Source organism: Coregonus clupeaformis, chromosome 17 (assembly GCF_020615455.1).
Source record: "Coregonus clupeaformis isolate EN_2021a chromosome 17, ASM2061545v1, whole genome shotgun sequence".
NCBI lineage: Eukaryota > Metazoa > Chordata > Actinopteri > Salmoniformes > Salmonidae > Coregonus > Coregonus clupeaformis.
Genome location: NC_059208.1, coordinates 17,588,526 through 17,604,996, shown reverse-complemented (window position 1 = coordinate 17,604,996; position 16,471 = coordinate 17,588,526).

The window sequence follows — 16,471 nt, the reverse complement described above, 5'->3', positions numbered from 1 at the left end:
TGTGCTCAGTTTTATACACGTGTCAGCAACGGGTGTTGCTAACAAAGCCGAATCCACTCATTTGAAGGGGTGTCCACATACTTTTTTATATATACATTTACATTTTTACATTTTAGTCATTTAGCAGACGCTCTTATCCAGAGCGACTTATAGTTAGTGAGTGCATACATTTTCATACTGGCCCCCCGTGGTAAACGAACCCACAACCCTGGCGTTGCAAGCGCCATGCTCTACCAACTGAGCTACAGGGGACTATTATACAGTGCCTTGCAAAAGTATTCATCCCCCTTGGCGTTTTTCCTATTTTGTTGCATTACAACCTGTAATTTAAATTGATTTTTATTTGGATTTCATGTAATGGACATACCCAAAATAGTCAAAATTGGTGAAGTGAAATTTAAAAAATAACTTCTTTCAAAAAATTATACAAAATTTATAACGGAAAAGTGGTGCGTGCATATGGATTCACCCCCTTTGCTATGAAGCCCCTAAATAAGATCTGGTGCAACCAATTACCTTCAGAAGTCACATAATTATTTAAATGAAGTCCCCCTGTGTGCAATCTAAGTGTCACATGATCTGTCACATGATTTCAGTATATATAGACCTGTTCTGAAAGGCCCCAGAGTCTGCAACACCACTAAGCAAGGGCCACCACCAAGCAAGCGGCACCATGAAGACCAAGGAGTTCTCCAAACAGGTCAGGGACAAAGTTGTGGAGATGTACAGATCACCCCGAGAACACCATCCCCACAGTGAAGCATGGTGGTGGCAGCATCATGCTGTGGGGATGTTTTTCATCGGCAGGGACTGGGAAACTGGTCAGAAGTAAAGGAATGATGGATGGCGCTAAATACAGGGAAATCCTTGAGGGAAACCTGTTTCAGTCTTCCAGAGATTTGAGACTGGGACAGAGGTTCACCTTCCAGCAGGACAATGACCTTAAGCATACTGCTAAAGCAACACTCAAGTGGTTTAAGGGGAAACATTTAAATGTATTGGAATGGCCTAGTCAAAGCCCAGATCTCAATCCAATTGAGAATATGTGGTATGACTTAAAGATTGCTGTACACCAGTGGAACCCATCCAACTTGAAGGAGCTGGAGCAGTTTTGCCTTGAAGAATGGGAAAAAATCCCAGTGGCTATATGTGCTAAGCTTATAGAGACATACCCCAAGAGACTTGCAGCTGTAATTGCTGCAAAAGGTGGCTCTACAAAGTATTGACTTTTGGGGGAATAGTTATGCACGCTGACATTTTTTTTTTCTTTTCTTATTTCTTGTTTGTTTCACAATAAAAAATATTTTGCATCTTCAAAGTGGTAGGCATGTTGTGTAAATCAAATGATACAAACCCCCAAAAAATCTATTTTAATTCCAGGTTGTAAGGCAACAAAATAGGAAAAATGCCAAGGGGGGTGAATACTTTTGCAAGCCACTGTAGTGTATATGTATAACTCATTTCCAGAGGGTGGGCTAAGAGTGACAAATTTAAAGGCCCTGGATGCGACCTTAAAGACGTCCTGGATACAGAAACTACAGTGCATTCGGAAAGTATTCAGACACCTTGACTTTTTCAATATTTACATTAGTATTCAGACCCTTTACTCAGTACTTTGTTTAAGCACGTTTGGTAGCAATTACAGCCTTGACTCTTCTTGGGTATGAAGCTACAAGCTTGGCACACCTGTATTTGGGGAGTTTATCCCATTCTTCTCTGCAGATCCTCTTAAGCTCTGTCAGGTTGGATGGGGAGCGTCGCTGCACAGCTATTTTCAGGTTTTCCAGAGATGTTCGATCGGGTTCATGTCCGGGCTCTGGCTGGCTGGGCCACTCAAGGACATTCAGAGACTTGTCCCAAACCCACTCCTGCGTTGTCCTGGCTGTGTGCTTAGGGTCGTTGTCCTGTTGGAAGGTGAACCTTTGCCCCAGTCTGAGGTCCTGAGTTCTCTGGATCAGGTTTTCATTAAGGATCACTCTGTATTATTTGGTACCCTTACCCAGATCTGTTCCTTGACACTATCCTGTCTCAGAGCTCTACGGACAATTCCTTCGCCCTCATGGCTTAGTTTTTGCTCTGACATGTACTGTCAACTGTGGGACCTAATATAGACAGGTGTGTGCATTTCCAAATCATGTCCAATCAATTGAATTTACCACAGGTGGACTCCAAGTTGTAGAAACATCTCAAGAATGATCAATGGAAACAGGATGCACTTGAGCTCAATTTCGAGTCTCATAGCAAAGGGTCTGAATACTTATGTAAATATATATATTTTTTAAATTATACATTTGCAAAAAGTCTAAAAACCTGTTCTTGCTTTGTCATTATGGGGTATTGGGTGTAGATTGATTGAGAAAAAAAAATCACATTTATAATAAGGCTGTAACCTAACAAAATGTGGAAAAAGTCAACGGGTCTGAATACTTTCCGAATGAGTACTGGATTTCAGATACATTTACTAAATTTTTACACACAACCTCCTCCCTTTCCATCAACTTAAACATTTATTTACCAAAATAACACAATGTGTTTTTAGCAATGCATCTCCATTCTTCAGGAGGCAACAAAATCATGGTTACACTTCCAATTCTATCCGCCCGAAAAACCTGAGGAAATTCTTCAGCAACTTATTTAGTACAACACAAATATTGAAATTGATGGACAACCTCCTTTGTTGGCAATCTTTTATTGAAAAACACATTTTATTTTCTAAAGGACATTGTGGACAAGGACGGAAAGTTGTTTGATTTTGGAACATTGTGTAGAACCTATGGGGATATTTGTACAAATCATACATATGCGCAATTTGGTGTCTGTTATACACCCCACATGGAAAGTTAAGTTGTGCCTTCTTAATCTTAACTGTATGCTGTCCTACTATATAAAAAAAACTATAAATGGGATACAATAAGATAAAATCAATCAATTCTTAAATATATCAATTTACTTTGAATTTCCTTCACTTATCTGCAATTCCATACAAATTGGGAAGATATCTTTGACAAACCAATACCATGGAAGCACGTCTTCAATCTCACATACAAAACATCAATAGATACATATTCAAGAGCCTTTCAGTTAAAGGTATTCTATACAATTCTGTCAACAAAGAAAACGCTTTGCATTTGAGTTATTGAGCAAGACTCAAAGTACAGATTCCGTCATAATGACGAGGACATAATGCATTTTGTATTGGTACTGTTTGACAGTGAGCTTATTTTGACTACAGGCTCAGGGCTGGCTTTCCCATCACTCCATTATAAATCAGAAAATTCAACAGCATCAAAGAAAGTGGGAGATGCTAAGCAAGGGGGAGTATTGAGAAACTCTTTAGGCATATGTTTTTGACTAAGTCGACTAGAGTTCTATTGAACAATATTAATTAAAGCAAATATATGTTATTAGAATGGCAACCCCCTGCTCAAGAAAGCACATATACAGGCCCGTCTGAAGTTTGCCAATGAACATCTGAATGATTCAGAGGAGAACTGGGTGAAAGTGTTGTGTTCAGATGAGACCAAAATCGAGCTCTTTGGCATCAACTCAACTCGCTGTGTTTGGAGGAGGAGGAATGCTGCCTATGACCCCAAGAACACCATCCCCACCATCAAAGATGGAGGTGGAAACATTATGCTTTGGGGGTGTTTTTCTGCTAAGGGGACAGGACAACGCCATGTACCGTCAAATCTTGGGTGAGAAGCTCCTTCCCTCAGCCAGGGCATTGAAAATGGGTCGTGGATGGGTATTCCAGCATGACCCAAAACACACGGCCAATGCAACAAAGGAGTGGCTCAAGAAGAAGCACATTAAGGTAGCCAGTGTCCAGAACATAATCCCATAGAAAATCTGTGGAGGGAGCTGAAGTTTCGAGTTGCCAAACGTCAGGCTCGAAACCTTAATGACTTGGCGAAGATCTGCAAAGAGGAGTGGGACAAAATCCCTCCTGAGATGTGTGCAAACCTGGTGGCCAACTACAAGAAACGTCTGACCTCTGTGATTGCCAACAAGGGTTTTGCCACCAAGTACTAAGTCATGTTTTGCAGAGGGGTCAAATACTTATTTCCCTCATTAAAATGCAAATCAATTTTTGACATGCGTTTTTCTGGATTTTTTTGTTGTTATTCTGTCTCTCACTGTTCAAATAAACCTACCATTAAAATTATAGACTGATCATGTCTTTGTCAGTGGGCAAACGTACAAAATCAGCAGGGGATCAAATACTTTTTTCCCTCACTGTATTTATTTTTGTATTAGGCTACACCATGGCATTGCTGATAACTGTCTTGTCCAAATGTTTTGTATTGTGTGTGTTTGTTTGTCTGAGTTTTGTTATGTACATTGTCCTCAGTTCTTATGGTTGTCTTGTCCTGTCATAATGTTTTTTTAAAATCTGTTAATTCTGGTATTAATTACAGTCATTTTCCTTTCTCATTCTCGGAGTGGAAACGTTGTTTGCAGAGTTCACAACCTGCTACACTTGTGAGATTTGGTTTATTTCATAACCATCCATTTTGAGATTTGTCCATTTTTTTCATTATCTTTTGTTTGGCATGCTCCATATGAGCAATGAGCATATGTCTGGTTTCTCTTTCCTGATAATGTTGAGGTAGTGCGCGCCTGAGCACGCATAGAAGTACCTGGCCTGCTGAACAGGAAGTGTTTTTTTTTTTTTTTACATCCATTGCGAATTATAATATATTAAAACTTCCTCACAGTAAGCTATTTGAAAAAGGTTTCAAACAATGAAGTATGTTTTCAAAATGCATACTGCCTCCAGCTCACATTGTAAAGTGGTGGGTGATGCACTAACAGGCTGTTGCCTGCACTTGAATGTTGAATGGGAGTCGTGCTACAATTACCAGTTGATAATATACTTTTTTTTAGCTCTTTTTTAATCGTGCAGCAAAACTGTTAAATGTGATTTGCATTTAGATTTGTGGCGCAATGAATGGGTTTATCAAAACACGATTTACTCTAGCAGCAACCAGCTGGGGAGCTGCAGCAGAAATCCAGCTCAAATAGGCTCTGTTTGCTGTGCGCATATGATAGTTGTTGGATAAATAAGATGCATGATGACTAACAAAAATACTAACAAAAATACACAGGCCAAATTTAATTGCATTAAATTATTCAAATTAACCTATAGACCGATAAGCATGACGGTGAAATGTATTTCCATCGACTGGTATTTCCATCAATGGCTTTAAACAGAGGACGGAAATATGGGATGCAGAGAGCTTGGGAGATGGGTGTGTGAAAATACTGACCATGCAAAAGGTGTGGGTTCAAGCTAGATTATGCTGATACCTGACAGCTGTCCAAGCCAGCGATCTTGTATGTAATCAGGAACTGCACTTCAGTGGATAATAAACACATTCTCATTGCTCGTAGTGACCGAAGGACAGTGAGTTTCAAAGGTCAATTTGCACTAGCTTCCTGTTGAACGGTTCTCTAAAACAGGTGGAGAGAAGAAGTAGTTTTTCAGAGGAGAGGAGCATTTTGGGCTCCTTGGGAAAGTGGGCCACAAGTCCCTGCGGTGAGTGGTGCTATTCTGGGGCAGGCGCGGCGATGACGTGTAGCCAGCCCGGATTGAGAACAGACTCCATCGTCTGTCCGTATCCGAGTGGGGGGGCTGGGGAGTGGTGCTGATCGGAGAGATTCGCACGAGAGGGACCAGAGAGGCTGTAGGTCTGCCACTGCGCACCCAGCTACAAGACACCTTTGGCGGGGGAGAGATCTGTCATAAAGGCCCTTCCGGAGCAGTGAGTATGGCGCTGGGTCCACCTGCTTTAGGCTCTGGTTCTGCACAACTGCAGTGCTTTGCAATGCATCTCTCCTTACCTTCTAGATGTGTAGTGCTAGATGCATGTCATAGGCTGAGCTCAGTGTTGGCTTGGTGAAGCGTAGAGAACTGGGGATAACAATTTTTCCTCCACTTTATTGGCGGCTGTTTGTGCCCAAAACCCAAGCAGCCCTGCAGTGAGAGGAGGCAGGCTGGGCTGCTATTTAAAGATCACATAACCAAGCCAGCTGCTCCCGTTTCCGCTTGCATCGTAATTGAATCATCGCTAGTGGAGTGCGCCAGCCAGTGAGAGTACACTCTACAAATGATTATACAGTAGTGACTCTAGCAACAACTAGTTTGTGATTCCTCCTGACCTGTGCTTTGTGATGCCTGGTCCTTGGTGACTGTGGAGGGGAGGAAGGGGGGGATAGGTGTTGTGTGTGTGGGGGGGGGTGCAGGCAACAGCAGGACTTAAAAGTACCCTCCGATGAAGAGTTGTTGTGGGTTTAGTCTGTGTGGGTCACCTCAGGTTGTTTGCTACGGCAAGATAATATTTCGTATCAGTCGGAGCTGATCAGAATGAGTTCTAAGATGACCACTGACTCTGAGTTCATCAGGATCGATTCAATTGGCTACTCACCACGGTGGAAATCATTACGGTCTCTAATTAGTCAGGACTATCACTGACCAAGGTGTGTGCCAGGTCTCGCACCCTCCTGCTTGACAGTCAGTGTGAGGTGTTATGTGTGGTCAGGTGTTATCAGCTGTGGTCTGGACTGGAGCCTGACGTGTTATGATGTGCAATGGCAAGTGGAGTGTATATTTGGCATCGCTATGGTGGAAAGGTGAGTGATTTGAAGTTTCTGGACTGTTTGACTTTGACACAGTGAGTCTTGTGGCGGTGCTGAAAAGCATTGATTGAGCGCAGCGGTATCGCCCAGCAGTGAGACGGTTAAAAACTAAAAAGGGAACTAGGCCATTTACATCCCTTTTTCACGAGCACCATCCTGAGGGTGTGCTGTGAGCGTGAGAGGAAGAGCGAGCGAGGGAGGGAGAGAACACATTTCTGTCTGTTTCAAATGACATGCAATGATGCGTTCAAAGGCTGAGCATAAAGATGAGGGCATGACGAGATGTATAAGATCACAAACACACACACACACACTTTTCTAAGATAGGGAAATGCTCGCCACTCTGCTCCAGATTCTGCTTGACTCACCAAGCAGTGGTACTGGGCGGGTCGGGAGCGTGAGAAACTTCATCTTCAACCACACTGACATCTGCTGCCTCTCAGTGGTGTGTGTGTGTGCGCTCGCACCTTGTCCAGCAATTCAGTGACAGTACTTGTCTTTCAGTACATTTAGCCCAGGCTCTGAACTCAACGAAAGGATGTGGCTTATCTGGTGTCACTGCCACTTGTTCAGTTCGGTTTCATTCCTTTTCCCTTTTAGCTTTCTTTTGTGGTTGAAAAGAAAAAGCTTCCTGTTGAAGACAAGAGGAACTCATAAGGGGTGACGATGCTTCTGAAACAGAGCAATCAGTCATATTAAATGGTAGCCTGATGATGGGAAGTGTGTGTGTGTGTGTGTGTGTGTGTGAGAGAGCAGTAGAACCCTGTGCATAGCTGTGTCCTAGACCGACTATTAGCCTAGGTAATGGCTGTGTGTGTTCATGCATTTATGATTGCGCGTGTGTAATAGAGCAGTAGAACCCTGTGCTTGGCTGTGTCCTGGACAGATTATTACCTCACGGCAGGGCATTGATTGGACGGTGTGTATTTATAGCTCTGGTCAATGGGGCCTCTCAGGACGACAGCCATCACATTGTCTAAACAGGCTTTTGCCCATATAGTCATGGGTTAATAACACTGTTCATTAAAGAAAGACAATGTATAGGGATAGTATTTTGTAGGGCTGGGAATTGCCAGGGACATCACGAAATGATATTATCACGATACTTAGGTGCCAATACAAAATGTATTGCGATTCTCACGATTCTATATGTATTGAGATTCGATACTGTGATTTTATTGCAATTCGATGTTACAGACATATTGCTCTCCATGTCTGCTGCAGAGAGACGAGAGCCATGAGAAAACGAGTTTTGATCAGTCGTGGAATAAAAGTGCTGAAAACAAATTGGCTCCCTATAAAAATAAGATTGAGAACAAGCTATGAAGTTTTGGTGCAGGTAAAGCAAACTAGCTCAAAAAATATATATTGCGACATTGTCAAAATGATACGATATATCGTATAATAACATCCCGATATGTAACTATCGATTTCCTTCCCCCGCTCTCACTAGTCTTCTGTCCCTGACATGCAAGAAATGGCATTTGATGGAATGTGGTAGGCTTGGTCGATATACCGTTTATGGGTCTTTCTATAAACTAGGGTACCAGTGAGGATTTCCTATGCTAGACAGCTTGTTACAGCTGTTGATAAGTCATTGATAATAATCTGCCAAATGTTTTCATGTCATTACATTAAGACATAAGGCGGGATCATAGCTATATTCAATAAAATGTACGAGTTGATTTAAAACCTGTGTTTTGGTGTCTTGACGGATTTGTCAAAAATCGTGTGACATAAAACAACTTTTCTGTCCTTGCATTTATGGCAGTGTAAGTTGTCGTTATATCATATATTAAGCATTAATCAGTTCAATTAGACATTGAACTTGAACCCTGTAAGAATCCTGGATCTAGTTGTCGGACAGTTTTTTGCATAGAGATTTCAAAAATGCAGTGTAACTACCTAACATTTTGTGTCTCCTTATGTTACAGGGTGAAAACCGTTTTCATGAGCACACAAATCCAAAATGATGTATGAGATTGCAAAATCGAATGCTTCTAACCGAAAGAGTCACCTTACCTTGATACTTAAAACCTAAACCAATACTGTCATTAACGTGGTTCTTCAATAATTATGCATAATACTTGTTGGATGTGCATTTGGTATCAAGCTGATTGTGTCGAGGCACAGATCTGGGGAAGGGTACCAAAAATATTTTTCAGCATTGAAGGTCCCCAGGAACACAGTGGCCTTCATCATTCTTAAATGGAAAAAGTTTGGAACCACCAAGACTCTTCCTAGAGCTGGCCGCCCGGCCAAACTGAGCGATCGGGGGGGAAAAGGCCTTGGTCAGGGAGGTGACCAAGAACCCGATGGTCACTCTGAGTTCCAGAGTTCCTCTGTGGAGATGGGAGAACCTTCCAGAAGGACAACCATCTCTGCAGCACTCCACCAATCAGGCCTTTTATGGTAGAGTGGCCAGATGGAAGCCACTCCTCAGTAAAAGGCACATGACAGCCCGCTTGGAGTTTGTCAAAAGGCACCTAAAGACTCTGAGACCATGAGAAACAAGATTCTCTGGTCTGATGAATCCAAGACTGAACTCTTTGGCCTGAATGCCAAGCGTCACGTCTGGAGGAAACCTGGCACCATCCCTACGGTGAAGCATGGTCCTTGCAGCATCATGCTGTGGGGATGTTTTTCTGCGGCAGGGACTGGGAGACTAGTCAGGATCAAGGGAAAGATTAATGGAGCAAAGTACAGAGAGATCTTTGATGAAAACCTGCTCCAGAGCGCTCAGGACCTCAGAATGGGGCGACGGTTCACCTTCCAACAGGACAACGACTCTTAAGCACACAGCCAAGACAATGCAGGAGTGTCTTTGGGACAAGTCTTTGAATGTCCTTGAGTGGCCCGGAATTGAACCCGATTGAACATCTCTGGAGAGACCTGAAAATAGCTGTGCAGTGACGCTCCCCATCTAACCTGACAGAGCTTGAGAGGATCTGCAGAGAAGAATGGGGGAAAGTCCGCAAATAGAGGTGTGCCAAGCTTGTAGCGTCATACCCAAGAAGACTCAAGGCTGTAATGGCTGCCAAAGGTGCTTCAACAAAGTACTGAGTAAAAGAGTATGAATACTTATGTAAATGTGATATTTCCGTTTTGTATTTTTAATTCATTTGCAAAAATTCCTAAACTTTTTTTTCTTTGTCATTATGGGGCATTGTGTGTAGATTGATGAGGGGGATAAAGTATTTTATCCATTTTAGAATAAGGCTGTAACCTAACAAAATGTGTAAAACGTCAAGGGGTCTGAATACTTTCCGAATGCACTGTAAAGAGCTCCAGTAGGCTAATCTTTTTCAGTGTGAACTGTATTACTGTACTGTATTGTATTATACTGTATTACATTAACTGGAATTACGCACCTCGTTCAAACCATGATAAAGTTGGGCGAGAACATGCGATTCTGCTGCAGCACATGCGGCCTACAAAGTTACAAGTATAGGCTAGCGAATTTGATTTTAATTTTGCAATATAATAGGGCCTATTTGTATAATTAGTAGGCTGACGCATACAGTGCATTCAGAAAGTATTCAGACCCCTTGACTTTTTCCACGTTTTGTTACGTTACAGCCTTATTCTAAAATGGATGAAATTGTTTCCCCCCCTCCACATCAATACCCACAATACAAAGCAAAAACAGGTTTTTGGAAATTTTGGCAAATGTATTAAAAATAAACTTTCATATTACCTTTACATAAGTATTCAGACCCTTCACTCAGTACTTTGTTGAAACACCTTTTGCAGCCATTACAGCCTCAAGTCTTCTTGGGTATCACGCTACAAGCTTGGCACACCTGTATTTGGGGAGTTTCTCCCATTCTTCTCCGCAGATCCTCTCAAGCTCTGTCAGGTTGGATGGGGCGCGTCGCTGCACAACTATTGTCAGGTCTCTCCAGAGATGTTCGATCAGGTTCAAGTCCGGGCTCTGGCTGGGCCACTCAAGGACATTGAGACTTGTCCTGAAGCCACTCCTGCATTGTCTTGGCTGTGTGCTTAGAGTCATTGTCCTGTTGGAAGGTGAACCTTTGCCCCAGTCTGAGGTCCTGAGCGCTCTGGAGCAGGTTTTCATCAAGGATCTCTCTGTACTTTGCGCCGTTCATCTTTCCCTCTATCCTGATTTGTCTCCCTGCCGCTGAAAAACATCCCCACAGCATGATGCTGCCACCACCATGCTTCACCGTAGGGATGGTGCCAGTTTTCCGCCAGACGTGACGCTTCAGGCCAAAGAGTTCAATCTTGGTTTCATCAGACCAGAGAATCTTGTTTCTCATGGTCTGAGAGTCCTTTTAGGTGCCTTTTGGCAAACTCCAAGTAGGATGTCATGTGACTTTTACTAAGGAGTGGCTTCCGTCTGGCCACTCTACCATAAAGGCCTAATTAGTGGAGTGCTGCAGAGATGGTTGTCCTTCTGGAAGGTTCTCCCATCTGCTCCAATTGCTCAGTTTGGCTGGGCGGCCAGCTCTAGGAAGAGTCTTGGTGGTTCCAAACTTCTTCCATTTAGAATGATGGAGGACACTGTGTTCTTGGGGACCTTCAATGCTGCAGACATTTTTTGGTACCCCTTCCCCAGATCTGTGCCTCGACACAATCCTGTCTCTGAGCTCTACGGACAATTTCTTTGACCCCATGGCTTGGTTCTTTCTCTGACATGCATTGTCAACTGTGGGACCTTATATAGACAGGTGTGTGATTTTCCAAATCATGTCCAATCAATTGAATTCACCACAGGTGGACTCCAATCAAGTTGTAGAAACATCTCAAGGATGAATGGAAACAGGATGCACCTGAGCTCAATTTTGAGTCTCATTACTTATGTAAATGTCTTATTTTTTATAAATTTGCAAATGTCTAAAAACCTGTGTTCGCTTTGTCATTATGGGGTATTTTGTGTAGATTTAGGGGGGAAAAAACAATTTAATCAATTTTAGAATAAGGGTGTAAAGTAACAATGTGGAAAAAGTCAAGGGGTCTGAAGGCACTGTACATTTTAACAATATTTCCCCTAATGTTATTAGCCTACCTCTTTGTCTTACCCCCTGTTGCTTCATTCCTTCCTCGCTTTCAACAGTTAAGCTAACTGAAATGAGTTTCGTTGTTCTTATGTTTATCATTCTAATGACATGCTTGAATAATATAGGACTAGAATTAGATGCAGATGGCTTTCACTTCTCTTCACAAAGAACGCGCGATAGCCTACTGCCATCGCGCGTTCGCTCTTTCAAACTACCCATGAGTTCTGTTGGCTGCTGTATTTAACATTCAGCAAACAGGAACTTGCAGCCCTTTTCGAATAGTATATTCGTATAAAAATTCTAAAAATAAAAAATGTCCAGCAAGCTATTCTAGTCTAGCTTTTCCTGCATGGGACTCCAAGACCTAAGGGGTGTTTTTTTAAGGAGAGAGGCCAGCAGAGCACAGGTGCGTGCGTATTGCAAAAGAGACAGAGGCTATAAGTTAGAAGCTTAATATACATAACCCATCATTCATTAGCTAAATATAAGGCTAATACTGCATTGGATTTATTTATTACCTGAAAGAGGTAGGCTAGGATGTCTTGAACAGGATGATCTATTTTGGATGCAATTTGAATGGAGTTGATGGAGAGAGAGAGACAGCTCGCACATGCTCTGATTTTAAAGCAACGATATTCGAGTGATGGGCTGTTTTTAAAACTCTGCAGCTGCAATAAAAAAATTTAAAAAACTTGACAATAAAAAAAATATTGTGAACCCCAAAAGCTAGATGGAGATGTGTAAATTAGACGCGCATTCGGTTCTTATGTTACTGTAGCTTAGGCTATGCTGCAGCAAATGTAAGCATACCTGTCACATGTTAAAAAAAAAGTTACCATGATGAGATGATAGGTCTACATGCGTTGTGAACTGCACTCCATACCGAGATGGTCTGTCCCCACCATGAGCGTTGATGATTGATCATGCAGAGAGCCGAGAGAAGGCCGTAGAATAGCCAGCTTTAGAAATCCCATATGAACAGTTCCATTTCACGTCATGCTATTGATATAAATAATTTACCGGTTTCTCACAGTTATTTATCCCGGGAAAAGGGAGTGGTTTTGGGTGGTAAATCTTGGTAACCGGGTTCCCGCCATTCAACCCTAACCTGCACCAACACTTTTTCACACATTTGCTCACTCAACCACCATCTCTCTTGACACGCACGCACACACACCATTCCTGTGCTTGTCCTTCATTCTCCCTGAAAAAGTCCCTGTTACAGCAGATCTGCTCGAGTTGACGACACTAAAAATAAGTTGCAAACGTGCTCACGCTCTGTTCGCAAGGTTTAATATTGTCCCCCTGGCTACACCGAGCTGCAGCTGGAGTCAGTGTGTGTATTTCAGTCTAGATGGACTGTAAATGAGCATGTCTTTTGGCTCTCTTTTTATAAAGTTAATATTTAGTTACCACACACCACAATATGTTCTTTGCTAATAGTTTTTATTAACTAGCTTAGAATTTAGATTTGTATGTAAATCTGAAGAGGAAAAATGCCGTTTGGGTGTCATAGCGATGCATTACCCTTCTCCTCACTCCAAATCCTCTAAATATGTAAGTGTTGTTTTATGTGGAATGTCACTTGAGTTTATCGATCCCCATTAAAACGGGTTAAATGCTCTCCCCTCCCAGCTGTGTGTGACTGACTGTGTGTTGTGCTGTCTCTGGACAGGGGCACTAAGCCGAGAGGGCATCTCCAGGGAGGCCTGAAACCTCTCCCCACAGAACTACCTACCGCTGCTGAAGACCACCACCTCCCAACACCAATGACCTTCTACAGTGTACATCTCTTCAGTTTTTATATAAATACTACTCATGAAAGTCAAAGTTGCCATTTTGCCATTTACCTCTGCAGGCTAATAAATCAAAATGTTGCCGTTTCTTTTTCAGGAAGCGTTGACTGTTGCGCCTCAGACCTTGTAATGGAAAATCGTGGTAAGTTTGGCTTCTTGTTCATTGTGGTTTGTGTAGTAGTGCAATATAGACCTGGGTGTGTTTATGGGGCAGTTTGTTTTTGCTGCTACTCGACGCACAGTAGACACCGTACTCGACGCACAGTAGTGTGGTCTTCTGTAGCTCAGCTGGTAGAGCACGGCGCTTGTAACGCCAAGGTAGTGGGTTCGATCCCCGGGACCACCCATACACAAAAAAAAAAAAATGTATGCACGCATGACTGTAAGTCGCTTTGGATAAAAGCGTCTGCTAAATGGCATATTATTATTATTATTATTATTATTATAGACAGCTCAGTACTCAATGGCGCCCTCTGTAGGCTAGTGAGACAGGCACCCTCCCTTTCTTGTTAGAACCAGTCCTGTGTTGAGCTTCAGTTCCGTCTGCCTGCTGAAGAGGCCTGGCCCGGTCTGTTTTCCAGGTCAGGCTGACAGGTTCCGGGCTCATGTGGATTGGCCCAGCTCTCTTTCTTGCCCTCACTCTGGAAGCCAGCCCAGTTTGGAGGCTTTATGTGGGGCAGTGAGAAAAGGCCGTACAACTACAGACTCCATCTTTAGAAACAAAGGGAGAGAAAGGAAAGGGGGATACCTGGTCAGTTGTAAAACTGAAATGTGTCTTCCGCATTTAACCCAAACCCTCTGAATCAGAGAGGTGCGGAGGGCTGTCTTAATTGACATCCTCTTCATCGGCACCCGGGGAACAGTGGGGTAAACTGTCTTGCTCAGAGCAGAACGACATACTTTTTAAAAACTTTGTTGGCTCGGGGATTCGATCCAGCAACCTTTCGGATACTGGCCAAACGCTCCTATCCGAGAGAGACACAGCCCAAGACTGCAGATGAAGGGCAGAGACCTCATCTGTTCAAATCAGCAAATACTTTAGCTGTGCTTGATTGAGCTTGCCTGGCACAATGGAACCAATAGGATATTCCCCAAATTGCAAACCTCGCCCACCTGGCACTCCAGACAGGCTAAATCAAACGCTCAAAGTATTTGAAGGAAAACAACGATTTAAACCCAGGAGCCTGTTCATGATAGAACTTTCAGATAGGAATGTATCGTGTAGAACAGATATGATTGTATGTCAGATCATGCCAGCTCTATTCACTCTATTTCTATCTGCAACGTCCAGAACGTTTCGCATCACTGAATACACCCCAGGTCGGTTCAGTGCCCTGTGTTGGCATGTTGCATGTGACCCCAGGTAGTGGGTTTAAACATGCCCTTCATTCTAACCAAAACAGCCTTCCTCCTCTTCTGCCGATCTCTCTCTCCACCCTCTCCTATGAGAAAGAGTTGTTTGTGTTGGTACCTTCACACTCCCTTCTTTCTCCCTCTGTCTCTGTATCTTGCCCAAACAGTTTGCGCCTCTCCTTGGCAAACACAAGTTTCAAAGGCATGCTAATCCCTCTGAGCCTGTTCAGATTTCAATAAGGAACCAGGCGCAGGACAGACAGAAAATGGAAAACAGCAGCCAGCCAGCCAACCAGCCAGCGTTGTGTAGAGAGGGGCACACACAGAATGAAAATGAGAAGTAGGGTTGTTCCACCTCAAAAAGCACAACAAAGAGGATTTCGACACCCACCATTTCAGATTGTTCTGAAATCTTTTCTGATAAGATTAGCATTCCTGCAACATAATTTTGTTTAAGTATAATTTGATCTCTGAGAAATTAAGCTGATTGATTGCACCCAAATTGGCCATTTTAAATTATAGGATTCATATAATATTCAATAAATATTGTACATAACGTCCGATTTGGACCCCAAGCCAGGCCAAGCTAATCAGAATGAGTTTTTCCTCACAAAAGGGGAAAAATACAGAAATACGCCTCAGTTTCATCAGCTGTCCAGGTGGCTGGTCTCAGACGATCCCGCAGGTAAAGAAGCCAGATGTGGAGGTCCTGGGCTGGCGTGGTTACACGTGGTCTGCGGTTTTGAGGCCGGTTGGACGTACTGCCAAATTCTCTAAAATGACCTTGGAGGCGGCTTATTGTAGAGAAATTAACATTACATTCTCTGACAACGGTTCTGGTGGACATTCCTGCAGTCAGCATGCCAATTGCATGCTCCCTCAAAATCTGTGGCATTGTGTTGTGTGACAAAACTGCACATTTTAAAGTGGCCTTTTATTGTCCCCAGCACAAGGTGCAACTGTGTAATGATCATGTTTTTTAATCAGCTTCTTGATATGCCACACCTGTCAGGGGGATGGATTATCTTGGCAAAGGCGAAATGCTCACTAACAAGGATGCACACAAATTTGAGAGAAATAAGCTTTTTGTGCGTATGGAACATTTCTGGGATCTTCTCTTTCAGCTCATGAAACATGGGACCAACACTTTACATGTTGCGTTTATATTTTTGTTCAGTATAGTATGGAGCTGCGTTTCGGAGTATTGTTTCTTCATATCCTATTCTCATGCTAAAAAGTAAGCATTTGAAACAGTGGCCAGGTAAACATGGGTGTCATGGCTTGCTGAAATGACATGGAACTAACCAGCACCGTCTCTGTGAAGTAGATAGTTGTAGCTCTGTCATGAGTGCTGACTGGAAATGAATGTTAAGAAGGCTTTTGTGAAGCATACACGGCCATTTTGAATGGCTAGCCATTGTGCATTAATTTTTCACATTGACATTTTAGTCATTTAGCAGACGCTCTTATCCAGAGAGACTTACAGGAGCAATTAGGGTTGTGCCTTGCTCAAGGGCATGTCAACAGATTTTTCACCAAGTTGGCTCGGGGATTCAAACCAGCAACCTTTCTGTTATTGGCCCAACGCTCTTAACTGCTAGGCTACCTGCCACCCCATTCCTACAACTCCGCAGTACTAGAGACGTCTCTGCTGCTGGAATG